This window comes from Neofelis nebulosa, chromosome 1 (assembly GCF_028018385.1).
Source record: "Neofelis nebulosa isolate mNeoNeb1 chromosome 1, mNeoNeb1.pri, whole genome shotgun sequence".
Lineage (NCBI taxonomy): Eukaryota > Metazoa > Chordata > Mammalia > Carnivora > Felidae > Neofelis > Neofelis nebulosa.
In genome coordinates this window covers 80,159,422-80,179,278 of record NC_080782.1, presented here as the reverse complement: position 1 = coordinate 80,179,278, position 19,857 = coordinate 80,159,422, and the positions used below count along the sequence as shown (strand labels likewise).

At 36.9% G+C, this 19,857-nt stretch overlaps 1 long non-coding RNA gene across 1 annotated transcript; it reads left to right on the top strand.

The window, feature by feature from the left end:
* Positions 1-393: 393 nt before the first annotated feature.
* Positions 394-19,596, top strand: LOC131510906 (uncharacterized). Its single transcript, XR_009261245.1, has 3 exons — positions 394-466; positions 1,869-1,929; positions 19,394-19,596. It is a non-coding gene; the product is annotated as an uncharacterized LOC131510906 (long non-coding RNA).
* The last annotated feature ends 261 nt before the right edge of the window (positions 19,597-19,857 follow it).

Below are 19,857 nucleotides of genomic sequence, written 5' to 3'. Positions count from 1 at the left end.
ATTGTTGCTAAGATCTGTTGAGAATATTTCCTCAGTGTCACCTACACATAATCTTCAAAGACCCCTGCACATTCCCACGTAGGAATTAGATTTTTTTCCCCTTCTCCATTCAGCCTATAAACCAGGTAAGTGCCCTCCCCATACTACATCTGTAACCTCTGTTAACCCAGGTCAGAGAAAGATTGCTTCACAGGGGAAAGACAAGAGGAAAGACTGGCCTAAGGAAATGCCAAGAGCTGGAGAAGTGCTCGATTGTCAAAAATGAATCAGCAGCCCCTTTGCTTTCAAAATGGGAACAAGATTTATTCTTTCTTCAAGAAACATCACCAGCAAGTATTGTAGCAATGTCTTTCAAACTGAAAATGACATTTCATTCTGTATTTCTTATTCTTTAAGGGTTGAGAAGACCAAATTGTAACTTGGTATTGCCCAGGGCTAGCTGAGTTCTGGAGTTGGTGGTCCAAAGGTAAGTTCACCCCCTCTCTGGGCTCAGACCGATAGGCTCAAGCTGTTTCTTCCAGAACCACATACAGGTCACAGGCCCAAGAATCCCTGAGGCTTTCTTAGCAGGAGCCAGCCAAGCAGCCAAAAGAATTTCAGGCTTCCACAATGATCAGCACACAATATACAGTGTTTCAACAGTGAAATGATACCCTTAATTATTAATAATATACTTCAATGCCTGCTACTGGCAGAGATAACCTCAATGTTCTGAAAAAGCGAGAAAAATATAAAAAAACATAAAAACATTCCTGTTCATTTCAGGAATAATTTTCAACTCAGCTGGAAAGAACAAACCAGTAGGAATGAAGTGGCATCAGGGTGCTACAAAGGAGTGCACTCATTTCAAGTCAGGGTGTTAAGCACCACTTCTTTGCACCCAGTCCACACTTTCTCTACCCTACAACTCTCTGAAAGAAGAGAGTATGCTATGGAGACTGTTATCTGTAGGACTTGGAGGCATTAATGAAACACGAATAGATGCAACCGGCATGCAACAGGGACTGCCTCATGTTTCCATCACTTTTGACAAAACCATTTATGCCATACTCTAAGCTCAGAAATGCAGTCCTTGTTGCAAATATAGACACATTCCACCCTAATGATTAATCTGAATAGTCATAGAAGGGGGAAAAATTCACAGGGAATAATTTAAATCTTTCTCTTCTGCACTAGAGGTGAATCAAGTATCAGAGAAATTCTGCCTCTAAATAAAAACGAAGGTATTTAGCATTCTAATTTTGGTGGGGTTTTTTTAAAACAATATTTTTTTTTCTCTTCCCCTCTTTAAAATAGATCCAAAACTCAGGCCATATATATTACATATACTACATATACTACTTTATACTACATATAGAGTATGTATGTATGTATGTATGTATGTAGTACACACACATAGTATTTGGTTGCATTTTAGCACTAAAATCCCTTTTGTGAAATGAACATTCCTCAGTGTGACACTACATCCCCTAACAATATACCATGATGTTGCCAAAATATAACATCATGTTCTGAATTTAGAGCTATGTGAACAAATTCACACCCAAAAGAAAACCAGCAAAGTGCTGTCTTGCTTTCAGTTTCACTTTCCTCATTGTTTTGGAGGAATAAAGAGCAATTTTGTGGTTGAAAATGAAAATGTCTTTTCCCATCTGTGATCAGCTCTTCTGACCTGGCAGAAATGACTTGAAGCTTGTGTCTTTTGGGCCTTGAAGTCTTCTGCCCCAAAACTATTTCTGCTCAAGAGGACATCCTCAGCAAGTTTAAAGCATCTCAAGTCCTGGTCTACATTTTCTGCTTGATCTTACCTTGCTTTCTTGCATTTGTAACTTCTTACTAGAGTATCATAAGTTCTCTTTTATCCCAAGGCTTCCCAAGAGGAAATGTACTATCTGAGGATGGGACTTGGGGCCATTTCAGGATGCACAGGTAAGAGTTAAGATTAACTAAGTCTTTAAATCAAAGTGTCTATGGGGCTAGGCTCAGCACAGCGTGCTCTTCATACAGTATAAAATGTAGACTGATCATTGTGGAAGCCTGAAATTCTTTTGGCTGCTTGGCAGGTTAAAGTCAAAAATCCTCATCAGTGCCCAAAGTCATTCTTTTATCTCTTTTACCTATTTTATTTTATTGTCACAAAACAAGGGGCTGTAGGGAAAAGCCACTCTTGACAGCGGTAATTTTTTTAAACAAATTATATAACCACTGTGACTAATTTCACATTAAATATTTACAAGGCAAGGTAGTTATGTAAAAACAAATGGAACTAAACTTTGGAGAATTAGCTACTAGAATCTTATTGGTGATTGAACTGTTTTTCCATTGGTGTTATATAAATAACCTCAAATAGAGAAAAATTAACAATAGATAAAAGTTACTGGATAGAAGTGGTGTTTTTTTCTTTAACGGTAGAAATGGAGGAGTGAATTTGTTAAGAGTTCTATGAAAAATGATATAAATATAAATTTAAATTAGTGAGAATTAATTATTTATTCTATGGTGTTATAAAAATGTTAACATTATTTCAGTTTTAGCAATTGCAGATGGCATTAAGTACATATTTTATTTTTTTTTTAATTTTTTTTTCAACGTTTTTTATTTATTTTTGGGACAGAGAGAGACAGAGCATGAACGGGGGAGGGGCAGAGAGAGAGGGAGACACAGAATCGGAAACAGGCTCCAGGCTCCGAGCCATCAGCCCAGAGCCTGACGCGGGGCTCGAACTCACGGACCGCGAGATCGTGACCTGGCTGAAGTCGGACGCTTAACCGACTGCGCCATCCAGGCGCCCTAATTAAGTACATATTTTAAATCCAATTCCACTCAACAGAACTCAAATTTGACATTTTCCAAGATCTGTAAAGTTTAAAATCATTCAAAATGTGATAACAATATTTTGAAAACTAAACAGAATCAACTACTTTGCAAAATAAAAATTCAATCCATTGATTTTCAAAATTTTTAAATGAAAAAGCTAACATATTTTTCCCTTCTACCATCCCGTTTTCTTTATATGCCTGCCTCTGCTGGTTCACCCCTTTCAGTGCTTAAATGTTTTCTTCTAAGCACAAGATTTATAGTGGATTTTCATTTCTTTTTTCATAGGCTTCTCAGGTGTCTTAAAATTCCCCTAAAAAGGATACCGTAACAATTTCAGAGGACACTTTGTATTACCTCCCCACTCCCTAAAATGAATTAATATCATTCAGTACCTTTAGAAATGAAGAGGTAAGGGATGCCTGGGTGGCTCAGTCGGTTAAGCGTCCAACTTCGGCTCAGGTCATGATCTCACGGTCCATGAGTTTGAGCCCCGCATTGGGCTCTGTGCTGACAGCTCAGAGCCTGGAGCCTGCTTCCGATTCTGTGTCTCCCTCTCTCTCTGACCCTCCCCTGTTCATGCTCTGTCTCTCTCTGTCTCAAAAATAAATAAAACATTAAAAAAAAAAAAAAGAGAGAAGAGAAATGAAGAGTTAAATAGTGGTGTTATATATCCAAACAAATTATAAATCCATTACATTCTCCTCCTATTAAAAAAGGATATAACTTTTGGTTAAATAACTTAAGGAATTGAGTTTGAGTTGTTTTAAAATATGCTGACAATTGTAATAGAATCTATTGCCATTTGAAAGAAGGAAGAGCTTGTCTGGCCCTATTGACTCTTACCTCTATTAGCATATATATCGTTGCTGGGCAATGCATGCAACCTACAGAACCTAGCAAAATTTTACCCAGTAGAATAAAGTAGAAGCTGAAAGAGAAGTAATGCCTATGCATTTTCTAGCATTTTACATTATGGAAGGCTCAGCCATAATAGGTCCCTCTGCAGTAAGAACAGCCTCAAGCGTAAGATGGAAAGAAAAGTTGTAAGTCAATCATTTCTCTCCTTGCTTTTCCTAAAATGTCAGAAAATCCTACAAATGTGAAGCCAGAAGGGACCTTCAAGATCATGTGATTGACCTGCATTGTTTTCAAAATTATGGAACTATGATCTGCAAACTAACAGGCTTATCCAAGGTCATATATCTATGCTCTGAGAAACAGAAACTTAGCTTCTCAACTGTTTCATCAAACAGAGCAGAGCAGGACACTTACCAGCATGGACCCACAGACATAGATAGCCTAGATGTACTGTTTTAATGAGAAACTGTGCTGCCAGATATGTCACGTCTCCTTCATGACTACCTCTGCTTTTCCAGTTGGCGGAAATAGCAAAACAGGAAGGAACACAAATCTATTTCTATGGTCAAAGTTTTTCTGATCCAAATGTTGGTTTTCCCAACTAGCTTAAAGGTTAAAATTTAACTAGTTTGTTCCTAATTTAAAAGTAATGGAAAACATTACCTTGCTTCTGCAATATCTAAACTTCATACACAAGACTTATGGCCCAGGGGTAAGTTACCAGTGGCCAGAGATGTTAGTAGTCCATAAAGCCACATAGGTTCACAACAGGTTGTTAGGTAGACAAAGCCCAAAGAACATAGGTTTCTTCATTTATTACATATCATGTACCACCGATAAAGACATTCACCCTAAAGTCTAAGGGTGAAATAATAATAGTAATAGTAATAATAATAATAATAGAAATGCCTACGATCTGCTCAATTTCTATGCTGGGCAGAAGACGAGGGGATGAGTAAGGAACAGACCTTCCCCTCAGAGAGTTTGCCTTTGAGCAGGTGAGATATGATGGCATGCACACAAATGACTATAGTTCGAAATAGGTCCCTTCCACTAAAAAAATTATAAGACTCTAAAGGAACTTAAAAGATCTAGCTTTCTTGGGAACATGAAAAGCATTATGAAATAAGTGGCATGTGAAATAAAACTTGGAAGCTTCCAAAGCCTGGGACTGGCAGGGAAGATGGAAATGGTTTAGGGCTGATGTGGCCTGGAAGCCACCTCAGACCCTCTCGTATGTTCTTTGTCATTTTCCCACCTCTGTGCCTTTGTTCATGATGTTTATTCTTCAGAGTTACCTGCCCCCACCTCTCCAGCTCCTCACCTGCTCAGTTATTTGTGGAGCAGCCTGGTGGATGGGTATCAAGGGCTGAACACTCCAGAAATGCCAATAACCACTTGCCAAAGGTTATACCCCCATCTCTGCCTTTAGTGGACCCCCTCCCAACAAAGCTTAACAAAGCACTGCACAAAGAGCAGCTGGACAATATTCATTTACTCTTTCATTCATATATGTGTACTGAGCACCTTTTAAGTGTGAGACGCTATGTTAGGAGATAGAGGATATAGACAAAATTAATGTGGTCCTCATTTCCATGGACTTTATAGATACATGAATACACAATTGCAACAATATGATAGATGTTATGCCAGTGGAAGCACAGAATGGTATGGTAGTACAAGGCAGGGACACCTCCCCAGATTAGGAGGGTCAAGAGAGTCCAAAGTCAGTGATCAAGGATGATTAGGAGTTAGTAGGTGCCATCGTGCAGCAGAAGCTTGGAACTGCCACTACTCAGGAAGCATGTTTTTGCAGTGAGGTGCAAAATGGAGGCAGTGACAAGTGGGAACATCAGGCAGTGATGCTGATGCTAGCACTTTAAGTAAAAATCTCACAAATACAGTGGGAAAATGAGTTTCCTGACCAAAGGCCAAAGAAAAGGTAGAGGGTTTGTGAAAGGAAGGACTGCCATTGAGATTGGGGGCAGGGAATTTATTAAATAAAGGGAAAGGAACCTGAGATAAAGAACGGGGGATTGCAGCCTTTTGAAGCTCTCTCATCACTAATTATGGCCAGGAGGTCAATCCACCCAAAGTCAGAACAGATAAAGCTTTCTAAAGGACAGGACTTTTTTCATGCAAATGTATCTTGAAATGCAAACTAAAGAGGGGGGCAGGGAAGGAAACACAGCGTGAAGGGTAGGAGACTTCAGAAGCAATATCTTTAAACTCAACAAAACAAAAAAACAACCCTTGCAAAACAGGTGGCAAAAACATCTCTATACAGTAGGTTGCACAGTATGCTCCCTGTAGATAATGTTCATCTACAACTCTTTAAATTCCATCTTTTGAAACGTTACTCTAGATTCTGTCTTTTTTTTTTTTTTTTTTTTTTCAACGTTTTTTATTTATTTTTGGGACAGAGAGAGACTGAGCATGAACGGGGGAGGGGCAGAGAGAGAGGGAGACACAGAATCGGAAACAGGCTCCAGGCTCCCAGCCATCAGCCCAGAGCCTGACGCGGGGCTCGAACTCACAGACCGCGAGATCGTGACCTGGCTGAAGTCGGACGCTCAACCGACTGCGCCACCCAGGCGCCCCTAGATTCTGTCTTTTAAAACATTACTCCTCCAAACAAAATAGACCTTATGAACATCTTCACTTTATAATTTTAACGGAACAGGGACGTAGAGCCCTCCAATACAAAGGAAATAATCTTTAAATAACAGAATGATAGCTCTGTGAAAAAACCATACGAGGTGTCCTGTTCAGAGGCTTAGAAAAGAAAAAGAGTAGATTTAAAGATAGGGTACTTGACTCCAAAAATGGTGCTGTGAGACTGAATATTGTGGGCTGAAGAAATGTGTTTTGTTCTGTTCTGTTTAATTCTGAGGTTAAAAGCAGTAGTCAAACCATGACAGCGAGGAGCTTTCTGCTCTGTTATATTACAGTTCACTTATTTCCCTCCAAATATTAAACAATGCCAAAAAAACTTTTAGTTATTTGGGATGCGATCCATTTTCATTTCACTCTTGTCCTTTTTTGGTTGGGAGATGACAGTTTAATATTCCAGGCTCCAAACCAGAGCTTGGCAAATGGATTTAAAAAAAAAAAAAAAAAAAAAAAAGGTTAAATGCCGTAGGGAAGAAAAAAGGCATGCAATTAATTTTCCACAAGAAACTGTGAAACTGGTGCTAAAGATGAGTATGTTTATTATCTATTTACCTCATACAATTCTTGAAATCTTTCATAGCACGATAGCATGTCAGTAATTCTACTGAAGTTAGTTAGCTCTTGGTATTATAGTATAAAAATTCACATTTATTATATTCTACTTCAGCATCTTATTTCATTAATTTTTTTAAAATGTTTATTCTTTATTCATTTTCAGAGACAGAAAGCATGAGCCGAGGAAGGGCAGAGAGAGAGAGAGAGGGAGGGACAGAATCTCTGCTATGAGTGCAGAGCCCAACCCAGGGCTTGACCAAACCATGAGATCATGATCTAAGCCAAAATCAAGAGTTAGGCATTTAACCGGCTGAGCCACCCAGACGCCCCACTTCAGCATCATCTGAAATTAAGTACAATATAATAAACATAGTGATTAAAAACTCAAGTCTGAGAGCTGATTTGAGTTTCAATCTCACTCAAGGGGCTCCTGGGTGGTTCAGTTGGTTAAGTGTCCAAATCTTGGTTTCAGCTCAGGTCATGGTCTCATGGTTCGTGAGTTCAAGCCCTGCATGAGGCTCTGTGTTGACAGTGAGGAGCCTGCTTAATATTCTCCCTCTCCCTCTCTCTCAAAATAAATTAAAAGAAAAACTTTTAAAAATAATAAATCTCACTCATGTTTTATAAATTGTGTCACTTTGGGAATGTTACTTAACCTCTCTCAGTTTTAGTTGTATCATCTTTAAAGGGATGATATTAATAATTCTAAATTCATTTTTCTTTTCTGAGGATTAAGTAATATAAAAAGAGCTGATGGGGGTAACTGGGTGGCTCAGTCGGTTGAGTGTCCAAATTCAGCTCAGATCATGATCTCACAATTCATGAGTTTGAGCCCCAGGCAGGTTCTGTGCTGACAGCTCAGAGCTCAGAGCCTGCTTCGGATTCTGTGTCTCCCTCTCTCTCTCTGCCCCTCCTCTTCTCATACTCAGTCTGTCTCTCTCTAAAAAATAAATAAATCTTTAAAAAAATTTAAAAAAAACTGATGCATATGAAAGAGCTGATACATAATGAGCTTTTAGTAAATAGAAGCTCTTGTTATTGTTAAATGAATATTCTGAAGATTTAGAAGTTTCCTTGGCCAGGGTCACCTTTTTGTTCACACACAAAAGTTTTCTAGGTATTTCTGTACTTTATTCCACTGCAAATAAATGTCAATCCAAATATGTGGACAATATCACAACTAGCTCAAAGAATGAAATACAACATTTTACTCCATCAATGGCTTTTTGGATATACCTAACCTGTTTACAAGCTGAAACTTGGTCACCCTAAGCCCACACTCAAAAATTGCCCCCTCACAATCCTGTATGCACATTTCAAAAAATGAAACAGAAAAAAGCTCATTTGCCTGTTGCCTTGCTTAACACCAAACATGGTAGGGAAAGCAGTCCATTAGTGACTGAGTAGCTTCAAGGCTTTCTTTCAAATCCCAGTTTTTTAAAAAAAATGACTATTGCCAGGAGAAATTCCAGTTCTGAAAATGCTATGCACTGTTGATACATTTGTCTTTTACTTAGGGAAATGTTAAGTAAGTTTTTGAAGTTCATTCTGGGTCTAACAGCCTTAGAAAATACTTATAAGATGATCTTCTCATGGTTGTTTCATTCAACATCAATTGGGCACATCTATTTTATGTGTCTGACCCTTGGATAGCTCTGGGGCTGCAGTAAGGATTGAAATGTCACTCCTGACTCATTGAGCTTACAGTCAGAATTAGGGATGGGGGAACAGCTAGAAATTAACAGGCATTACTATATGATATAGTACACTACTATCATAGTGTATATGATAGTTCTATAATGGAGGAAATGTAAGATAATATAAGAATACATTTGCATTTGATTTCTAGAAAAATGTTGAATAATGGTTGGGCTTTAATCAACCAGTAAATGTACATTAATTGAGAACTAGTATTAGTGGCAAGGAGTGGTTTGACAGTGGGAAAGTGATATAGAAAAATATCCCCTATGATTTCTAGGAGGTCTCCTCCCTAGCCAAATCAAGTGAACAAACAATCCAGACAGAAATCGCAGTCTTTTTAAGCAAATGTGGCTTTAGGCTGAGCTCCCTAGTACCTTCACTTTCCTACCAGTTATCTTCTTTAAATTCTTTCTGTGCAATTGAACACAGCCATGATGTTGAGACTCTTCTATAAAATAAGAAAAATAATTATTATAACCCAGAGGCTCAGCCCCCAAAATCTTTTGGTTATAATTTTGCTTGCAGAGATTAGTTAAATCCCAAACATGAAATCAAATCTTTACCACCAGGGGAAATGGAGAACTCTTGACTAGCTAAATATTCACCAACTCTAACAATAGATTTTTAAAGAAAATATGTCAAATCACATTCAGCATTAACTTGGTACTACATGTGCAAGTTGTGACACCATTTATTTGATCCAAGTTTGTTTCTTACCTCCGAGTTATCTGTAATTATCTAAGTCCATCCTTGTCAATTATTTTTTAAAAAGTACTTATAAGATGGAAGGGGTAGGGGTGCTTAGTTAGCTTAGTAAGTAGAACATGCAACTCCTTTTTTTTTTGGATTTAAAATTTATTTATTTTGAGAGAGACAGAGAGCACATGAGCACGGGAGGGGCAGAGAGAGAGAATTCCAAGCAGGCTCTACACTGTCAGTGTGGAGCCCTTCACAGGGCTCAATCCCAGAAACTGTGAGATAATGATCTGAGCCAAAACCAAGAGTCCATAACTTAACTCACTGAGATACCCAGCCACCCCTAGAGCATGCAACTCTTGATTTTGGGGTTGTGAGTTCGGGCCTTATATGTGGCTTAGAGTTTACTTAAAAAAAAAAGATGCAGAAGGAAAAATAAATCTTAATTATGCTGCTGATCTTAACCCTGAAGTATTTTATAGATGTGTCAAGAAGCTATTCACACACAGGAGACTTACTAATAATATTCTTATGATTCTTTCATTAATTAGAGAACAGTTCACCCTCCCACCTTGGTTCCTGTTTAAATTTTTTTGAAAACTTTTTAATGTTTATTTATTTTTGAGAAAGAGAGACAGACAGAGAGCAGAGTAGGAGCAGAGAGAGAGAGGAAGACACGGAATCCGAAGCAGGCTCCAGGCTCTGAGCTGTCAGCATAGAGCCCAATGAGGGGCTCGAACTCACAAACCCTGACATCATAACCTAAGCCAAAGTCAGATGCTCAACCAGCTGAGCCACCCACGTGCTCTCCTGTTAACTTTTTGATCCCAATCAATGGGAATGGGTCTTGGGTCATTGACTAGTTGCCCTTTATCTGTTATGACAGGAAGACAAATTATACACATTTATGTAATTTGGTACATGTGACAGATATTTTAATCTCAATTTTGGACATTTAACCAATGATAAGTATTGAAATAAAGGTGAAATGGTTATGAAATTGATGTATATCTAAACACATGTATATACCCAAAGTATAATCTCCATAAACAATCTTCTTAAATCTTCTCTGGAATAAGGTAATAGTCAAGTTACAAGGAAAATTTATACAGATAATCACACACACATACGTTTGGTGAAAGGCCTAAACTGGGTATGAGAAAGTAGAAAAAATTAAGTAAGCAGTTACTCTTTATTAAGGCCTCAGTTAAGAAGCTCTCTTAAATGAGGGACAAAATATGCAGTGCAATGACTTAAAATTTAACAGGAGTAAGTTTTGAAAAATATTCATTAGTAGAATGAGGCAGTGGAATATGTCAAAGCCAGAAGAATTTAATTTTATTGTCACAAAGCTCTATTTAAAAATAAAAGCTTACTTGATATCAATATATTTTTCCACCTTTGTGCAATATTTAGAGGAGGAAAATAACCCATTTTATGCCATAGACTTAACAAAAGTACCCTTAAAATACTCTCATAATTTAAAGGCAGTGTTGGTTTCGATCCAGTCAGAATAATTAGAGTATAACTGGGACATTTGGGGACACAGGTGAGTCGAAATGACTTGAAAACTGCTATATTAGAGGAGTACCAAAGAGGCAACCAATGCCAGAAGTACCTGATGCTTATGTATTGTTTCAGCATCAAGACACCCTTTGGGTTACAAGATTACACACAAATGAGATTAACCCCATGTGCCATTTCAATTTCAACCACAGTCTAAAAAGCGCAAGGACTAATTTACCTAGTTGTTGCCAAAAGGAATATCAATTAAGGATTTAGGATAAAATAATGCCTGCTCCTGATTTGGATTGGAAAAAGCAAGAATTTAGTACTCAGGATGGGATTTAAATTATGTTTTCATTAGTAAATACTCATGTCCTAGTAATTTCAAACATTTTACTTGATGCTAGTGCTGCAGCTGTGATACTGCGATGCACAAACATGTTTCTGCCTTCATGGAACCAAAAGTCTCATATTAGTCTTTAGTAGCACTACACACACACACACACACACACACACACACACACACACACACTCTTATGTATATATGTGTCTATAGTCTTTCCCCCTGTATGTGTGTGTGTGCAAACCTTAATCAATGCCTCAACTGTGCAGCTATATTTTATTGGGTAAGTTGGAGTAGAGAATGTGCAGTTACTCATGTTTTGTTTTGTTTTGTTTTTAATTATAAAGTCAATTCAACTTTTTGAAGCCAAATATTATGTAGATGACACTGCTAAAATGTAAAAGAACATGCAGTCAAATCAATAAACTGAAAAAAAATATATTGTTTGGTTGGTTACTCATTAATGTAAGTAGGAACCTCATTTGCTTCCACAAAAGGTAGCTTTTAAAATATTTGATATTAATATATATCATGAGGAAGATGTGGCTCCTGGCATAGAGGAAGTCAGAATCCTATAAGAGAAACCAGTAACAGAACATGGAAAGAGGGATAAATTTTACCTAAAGTTCAGGGAAGTCCACCCAAGGACAAAATTGGGGCTGAGATTTAAAAGATGAGTTTAGAACACCCTGCATAAAAAATAAAACAGTGTTCTAAGCAGAGCACACAGGACATACTTATCATGGAGATCTGAAAACATATGGGTGTCATGACTGGGAAAAGACTGAGTGAAGACTGATTGAAGAGAAGAGTAGAGGGAGAGAGAAGTGTTTCAGAAATGGTTTCAGGGGGGCGCCTGGGTGGCGCAGTCGGTTAAGCGTCCGACTTCAGCCAGGTCACGATCTCGCAGTCCGTGAGTTCGAGCCCCGCGTCAGGCTCTGGGCTGATGGCTCGGAGCCTGGAGCCTGTTTCCGATTCTGTGTCTCCCTCTCTCTCTGCCCCTCCCCCGTTCATGCTCTGTCTCTCTCTGTCCCAAAAATAAAAAAAAAAAAAAAAAAAAAAAAAAAAGAAATGGTTTCAGGGATAGATTTAAAATAGCTAGAATGGCAAGCTGAAGAATATGGGTTATACTCAATGAAAAAGGAGGAACCATTTAAGGGTTTTGAACATAACTATTTCATGATCATAGCTGTGTTTTAAGTATGTTTAGGTATGTTTAGCTGTGTTTAGGTTTTAGCTGTGATAAGTTGGGCTGGGAAGAGAAGAAAGGGAGAATCAACTACAATAAAGACAATTTTCCATGTTAGGGGCAATAAATGCTTCATCCTGGGTCTGAGACATAGTAAACCCTTGTGAATGAATGAAAAAAAATGTAACTAAGTGACAATGGAGATACAGTTAAGAGTCATTACCTAAATAACACATACGTGATTTGAGAAGAAATTGATTTGGAAAGTGAAGGAGAGATAGGAAAAAGTAATGATTCCAGGGTTTCAAGGTGAACTATGAGGGTAACTTTTGTTGCCATTAACTGAGATGTGGAACTAAGATGAGAAGGTGGTTATGGTGGATGGTGAGAGAGTGAAAGATTGACATCTGACAGCATATTGAGTTTGAGCTGATACCTTAATAAAGATGTACTACACTAGGTATGAAATCAGCATTTGAAGTCTGGAAAAGAACCCAGAGCAAGAGAAAGAGTTGGATATCATCTGATGTTAGTTGAGTTACAGAGAGCTTGAGATTACATCAGAAAGGAGTATATAGCATGAGAATAAAAAGATGACTTTCACAAGTTGGGTTCCCAAGGAAGCAGGCTCTGAGATGGAGATTAGTCAGTGTGATGTTTATTAGGGAGTATGTTTGGGATCAATACATTGGGGAAAAGGAGAGGTCAAGATGGGATGTGCTTTCCTTTTTTTTTTTTTCTTTTCAAATTTTTATTTAAATTCTAGTTAGTTAATATACAGTGTAACATTGGTTTCAAGAGTAGAATTCAGTGATTCATCACTTACATACAACACACATAAAACAAATGCTCATCATAACAAGTGCCCTCCTTGGGGCACCTGGGTGGCTCAGTCGGTTGAGCGTCTGACTCTGGCTCAGGTCATGATCTCTCAGTCTGTGAGTTCAAGCCCCATGTCCGGCTCTGTGCTGACAGCTCAGAGCCTGTAGCCTGCTTCAGATTCTGTATCTCCCTCTCTCTCTACCCCTCCCCCGCTCATGCTGTCTGTGTCTCTCTGTCAAAAATAAATAAAACATTAAAAAAAAATAACAAGTGCCCTCCTTAATGCCCATCACCCATCTAGACTATCCCCTACCAACCTCCCTCCATCAACCCTCAGTTAGTTCTCTCTCTAAAAGTCTGTGATTTGTTTCCCTCTTTTTCCCCCTCCCATATGTCCATCTGTTTTGTGTCTTAAATTCCACAAATGAGTGAAATCATATGGCATTTGTCTTTCTCTACCTGACTGATTTTGCTTAGCATAATACACTCTAGCTCTATCCATGTCATTGCAAATGGCAAGATTTCATTCTTTTTTGATGACTGAACAACATTCCATTGTGTGTGTGTGTGTGTGTGTGTGTGTGTGTGTGTGTGTATCACATCTTCTTTTCGGTCAATGGATGGACATTTGGGCTCTCTCTATAGCTTGGCTGTTGTTGATGCTGCTATAAACATTTGGGTGTATGTACCCCTTTGAATATGTATTTTTGTATCCCTTGAGTAGCAAAAATCCAAAAGTAGTACAAAAGTACTACCTAGTAGTGCCATTGCTGGATTATAAGGTAGGTCTATTTTTAACTTTTTGAGGAACCTCCATACTGTTCTCTAGAGTGGCTACACAATTTGCATTCAAGGTAGGATCAAGTTACAACAGAAACTTCAGCTAATCCTCCAGGGTTTTCCGAAGATGGTATGACCCTTTATTCTCCATCCCAAGATGGAGCAGAGGCTGGGCCTTACACCTCTGTACCAATCAGCCATTGGAAATGACTGCCCAGGGAACTAGGCATGACCCTTGGCTAGGTGTCCCTCTTCAACTGAGGTAACTCCTTAAAGGTGCTAGTAGTGGGGATCTGTCTTCTGGCAGTGCACACCCAGCAGGAGTTATAATTACTTCTTACTCTAAAGGTGTTCGTGGTGGCACATCACATATCTACCAGGATGGGTGAGCACGAAATATTGTAGGAAAGCCTGTATTGATGCAACTGGATGGTGAAGGGTGAAAATAGAGCAAAGGTTTCTGGAAGTGTAAGATCACTGGAATACAGGTACTCTTTGAAAGCCAAGATTCAAGAAAGAAGAGAAACACAGCAGATGTAATATCTGCAGAAAATTTAACTTTAAAGAATAAGAAAAGGACATTGGATTTGGCATAAATATGATTACTTTTTTAATGTTACTGTTTACTAGGAGAGAAAATAGAATAAAATTGAGAATTGCATTTAGCCAAAAGTGATCATTGTTGAAATCAGAGAAACAAAAGGGGAAGTCAATATGCTAAGAAACAAAATAATAGGCTGCAAAAGAACATGTTCTTGTTCTATTAAAAAATTCACCTGCCATTACTAATCTCCTACTCTGATCTGATTTCATCCAACACAAGAAGTAAAAATGCTAAAACCTAGAAAAGAAGATTAATTAAATTGGCTCAGCAATATGTTCCTTTCATATGAGAAAACCTATCTAATGAAAAGAGTTTTCTTCATTCCTGTGAATTTTCTGGTAACAGTCCTCTTGAAAGATTCCAAGTTATGTTTCATTCAAGATGTTCAAGAAATGTTTTCCTAGATATCCATTTAGAGTGCTAAAATTCTCCAAGCAACTTTATGGTCTGATAAACTTCAAGCTATTTTCCAGATTAAGCCTTGGATAGAGTGAGCACCTTTGTCTGGTTAGAAGCCCAGTTCTATGGTACTGCATAAATAAAAACCCTTATTTAAAGTCACACAGAGGTTGACAGCCTTCTTGACAGCATATTGCTAAAAACAGCACAAAAGTCTTCAGGAAAGATAAAAGACAAAGGAACATTTATTGACCAATTATTATTCTCAAGACACTTTTCAGATGTTTGCATACAATATGTCATTTGTCCTCACTCCAAGTCTGTGAGCTATTCCCTGTCTTATAAATAACATTTCTGTGTTTCAGTTTTCCAAATAACCTGCCCAATGTTACTCTATAAGGATTAGAACTAGGATTTATTGAATGTCTGAATGACTGATTATTTCATTCATTCACCAAGTATTATTAAACATCTGTTTTTTGCATTATTGGAACTCAAATCTGATAGCAAAGCTTATATCCTAAATTTTTATTTTCTTAATTAATTTTGTTGTACTTATTTTAATGTATCATAATGGTTTAGAAACACATTCAAAAAGTCCAGCACAGCTGCCTGCAATGGTAACTCAAGTTACCTGAATGAAAATACTGAGGTGGTCACCATTGCTCCAAAGATGCAGTTGTTCATAACGCACATTAGGAGACACAAAAAACAGTGGGTGGAAGTGGTGAAGATTAATACATACTGGTTTTGAAGTGACTTATATAATGTAAAATAATCAGTCTTTATTGAGTGATATTGATGTTTTTTTTCTTTTTTTTTTTTTTTAATTTTTTTTTCAACGTTTTTTATTTATTTTTGGGACAGAGAGAGACAGAGCATGAACGGGGAAGGGGCAGAGAGAGAGGGAGACACAGAATCGGAAACAGGCTCCAGGCTCCGAGCCATCAACCCAGAGCCTGACGCGGGGCTCGAACTCACGGACCGCGAGATCGTGACCTGGCTGAAGTCGGACGCTTAACCGACTGCGCCACCCAGGCGCCCCTTTTTTTTCTTTTTTTAAAATCCTTTTTTTTTCAATTAAAATAATTAGAAAGAATGGGTAAATCATAGTGTGTTAGGTAAACTAACAAAAAGAAACAGAAATATTTCTCTCATTTTCCTATCTATTGGCTATAGAACTTCTGTGACAAAGAAAAAAGTGTTTTGGCACCAAATATATACATTCAACTCATTTAACTTATTGGAACATTCATGTAAGGTCTGATAAATTAATTAAACAATGTGGCCAGTAGACTAAGATGGTTTTAATACCTTAGTAGCCTATGAAAACAAACCAAAACCTAAGCCTGTAAGTGCCTCAAGTTTAAAAAATCAAAACCTAAGGACAACCAGTCACAAACAGCCAACTTAGCTTTTCCAAATAATGTCACTCTTAAACCATATCAAATAAGCTTTGTTCCACCTCTGCAGTAGAAAAGTCTTACCCCTCACTCCCGAAGGTGGAGGGATCCGGACCACTTCCAGTTTGGTGATACCTCATTCCAGTCAGTTTTTGCTCAAATAAACTCTTAAAAATTTTATATTCCTCAATTTATCTTTTAACAGCTGAATGGTCTCTAATTCAATTCTCTTTTATATTTACATGCTGAGTAACAGAAGACTATTCCTATTTTAACATCTATGTAGTAAAACTATATAACTTTCTACATAATGATGCTCTTTAAAACATATTTTTTTAGGGGCGCCTGGGTGGCGCAGTCGGTTAAGCGTCCGACTTCAGCCAGGTCACGATCTCGCGGTCCGTGAGTTCGAGCCCCGCGTCAGGCTCTGGGCCGATGGCTCGGAGCCTGGAGCCTGTTTCCGATTCTGTGTCTCCCTCTCTCTCTGCCCCTCCCCCGTTCATGCTCTGTCTCTCTCTGTCCCAAAAATAAATAAAAAATGTTGAAAAAAAAAAAAAAAATTAAAACATATTTTTTTAGAACTAAATCTGAAGAATGAATTGCTGGAGGAAAATACGTTGTATTTTCAAAATAAGATTTTAGTATCAGTTTTTGCAGGTAGAAATGAGTTAGCAAAGTCTATTAATAAGCTTTATGCAGAAATGTTTGACCTCTCTAAACTTGTCTGAGCATTTCTGTAGTACAAATAAATTGATATGTTAATACAATATCTACTTTTGGACAATAGTTGATATGGTGTGCCTTATTATTCACCAATGATCTTTTCAATAACAGTCGAACATATAGAAGTTGATTCCAGTAATTGAAAATATTCTTATGTAAAGAAAGGTAAATATATAATTCTGCATAAACCTGAATTCTCACAAATATTTATATGGGTGTCTACTTTGGATAATATATAAGAATTGACTAATATTGATCAGTGATTTAACAAATTAATACGTTGTACTTATACTAACACTTTAATCTTCTGATTATCTGTTGTCTTCACAAATACTTAAAGTAGCTTTTTAAATGTCTTACTGCTTCATAAAAGTAAAACAGGAGTACTTGAATAGGAAATAGATTAAGGATTCATCTCTATGAATGGATTCACCCATTCTGTATTTATGATCAATATATAACTCAATATTTTCCCTAGGGGATGAGACATATTTGTAGAAATTAGGGAAAAAATTTCTTGGATCTGCCCAATTTGACACAATCTGTCACCAGTTCTTACCTTAGGAAGATAAAGAACATACCTGATCAGTGAAGCTCTTTGTTTTATGTGTATACTGACAAGTAGAGGAGGTTACATCATATAGGTAAAAATTTAAATATATATAAATGTGTCTATATATATAATATATATAGTATATAGGTAGATATTATATATATATATATATATATATATATATATATATATATATATATATAAAATATATTCTTTTGCCAGGCCTGGTGGTGAGCATTAAATGCATAATTACTTATAGAATACTAAATGAGGGTTCAAAAGGAGACATTATAGTGTATAATACTATATGTTTGACAATGTAGATACTGGACAATTATATTTTAAAAGGATAAAAGAATGGGGAGAACAAACGAAAAAAAGCAATAATTGCTTTTATAAATAATGTTGGTAGTAACATTATCAGAATTGTCATCTTAAGACAATAATGCAGATGATATGGAATAAAAGAAATGAGAAATTATGGGATACTCTAATTCTAAGATCCCCTGCATCCTTGAGAACTAGTGTTTCCAAGAAGAATGTGAAAGAAGAAACAGATGAAATGTAAAACAAAATAAGTAAAAGCTGTATTCTAAAATTTTATAGCAAATATTACTATGAGTTCATGAGATATTTTATCTTTAATATGCACTTACATGACATATGCAATATACATATACATACATGTATATAATATATACAAAATGTATTAGCTCTGTCCACTAAAATGATTGTATTAATTCCATCCACTGAAAAGCTCTAGAAATGATAATCTACCCACCTGCAGTGAGCAAACCAAATATTGTATGCCCCCCAATGGAAAAACAGAATACCCATCTATAGTCTCGCCAAAGAATCAAACCTGGAGTAGATTTGGAATAAATGTTTTGAGTTCGTCTTTGACATGCTGTGTGCTACATAAGAAGAAGAGCATAGTAACTATATGAAAATATGATACTGAAGGCTTTATAAAACTAGAATAAATATTTGAGGGTCATTTTTATGGTGTGGTACTTGAGACAATAGAAATTAATGAGTTGTATGTTAAGAGAAATAGCACAGGTCTAAGGTACGAACCATTAGAAATCAAGAATCAAACATGGAGGTGGTTGGGAGATATGTGAAATAGATAAAGGGGATTAAGAGTACAGTTATTGTGATGAGCACTGAGTAATATATAGAAATGCGGGATCATTATATTGTACACCTGAAACTAATATAATACTGTATGTTAACTATTTCAATATAAATAAATAAGCATAACAGAATGTTAAAAGGAATAATCAAAACATGGATAAATGCTAATAAAGAAGATCCATTGCAATTTCAGAGGAGTAAGAGAAGTAATAAGATCACAGGGGTAATTTAAGAAGAAAGTTTAAAGAAGCAAACTTCATGATGTATCAGTTTTCAGCCAAAGACCTAAATATTCAAGATGTAGTCATCAGTTCCATGGGCTTATATCTTAAAATTGCAAAAACCAAACAAAAAGTGCCAGAAACTTCATTTGCACTTTACATTTAAATAACCACAACAATAAAACCTTTACAAATGTACATTGTGCAATTATTAATGTTCTCATTTTTCAAAGGAGAAAGCTGACACACAGAGGTATCAAGTGACGTTGGAAATCCAAGTTGAGAATGAAGGCAGTTTTTTTTTTTTTAATTATTAGCACGAGGGTCTTTTTAGACCACCCCATTTCTGTGATTTCACACTCTAATTAAAACCTTAAACAATCTTCTTATATGTATTTATCAATTATCAGTGTCCACTGAAGAAGAAATTGCAAATTCATAGCCTGCTTCTATGTTTTGAGGACACAGGAGAGAAGCATCATAGCAAGATGGACAACAGAGGGTGCCCTCCACTTTGTGCATAAGATGCATTGACTAATCATTTCCTGAATCATTACTAAGTGATGCTTCATAAAATTCTTGGCAACTGAGTCTTTTAAACTGCAACAGATGTGAAATGGTGAGTAATATACTTCCGTATTTTTCTCCCTAAAGGCAGTTGAAATTCAAATCATCAAAGACAAAGCAAAGACAAGCTGACTATACTTAATTAAATGTTGATGCCAGTGGAAAGCCTTATACAGTATCCGGAGATATTAACAAAGAAAACTTTGCAAAATGAAATCAGCAGCTACTTGGTGTTAACGGATTTCCAAGTCAAGAGAGAGGGTCACAAGCAGTGGGCACACTTCTACACTGATAGTTAACAACTGAC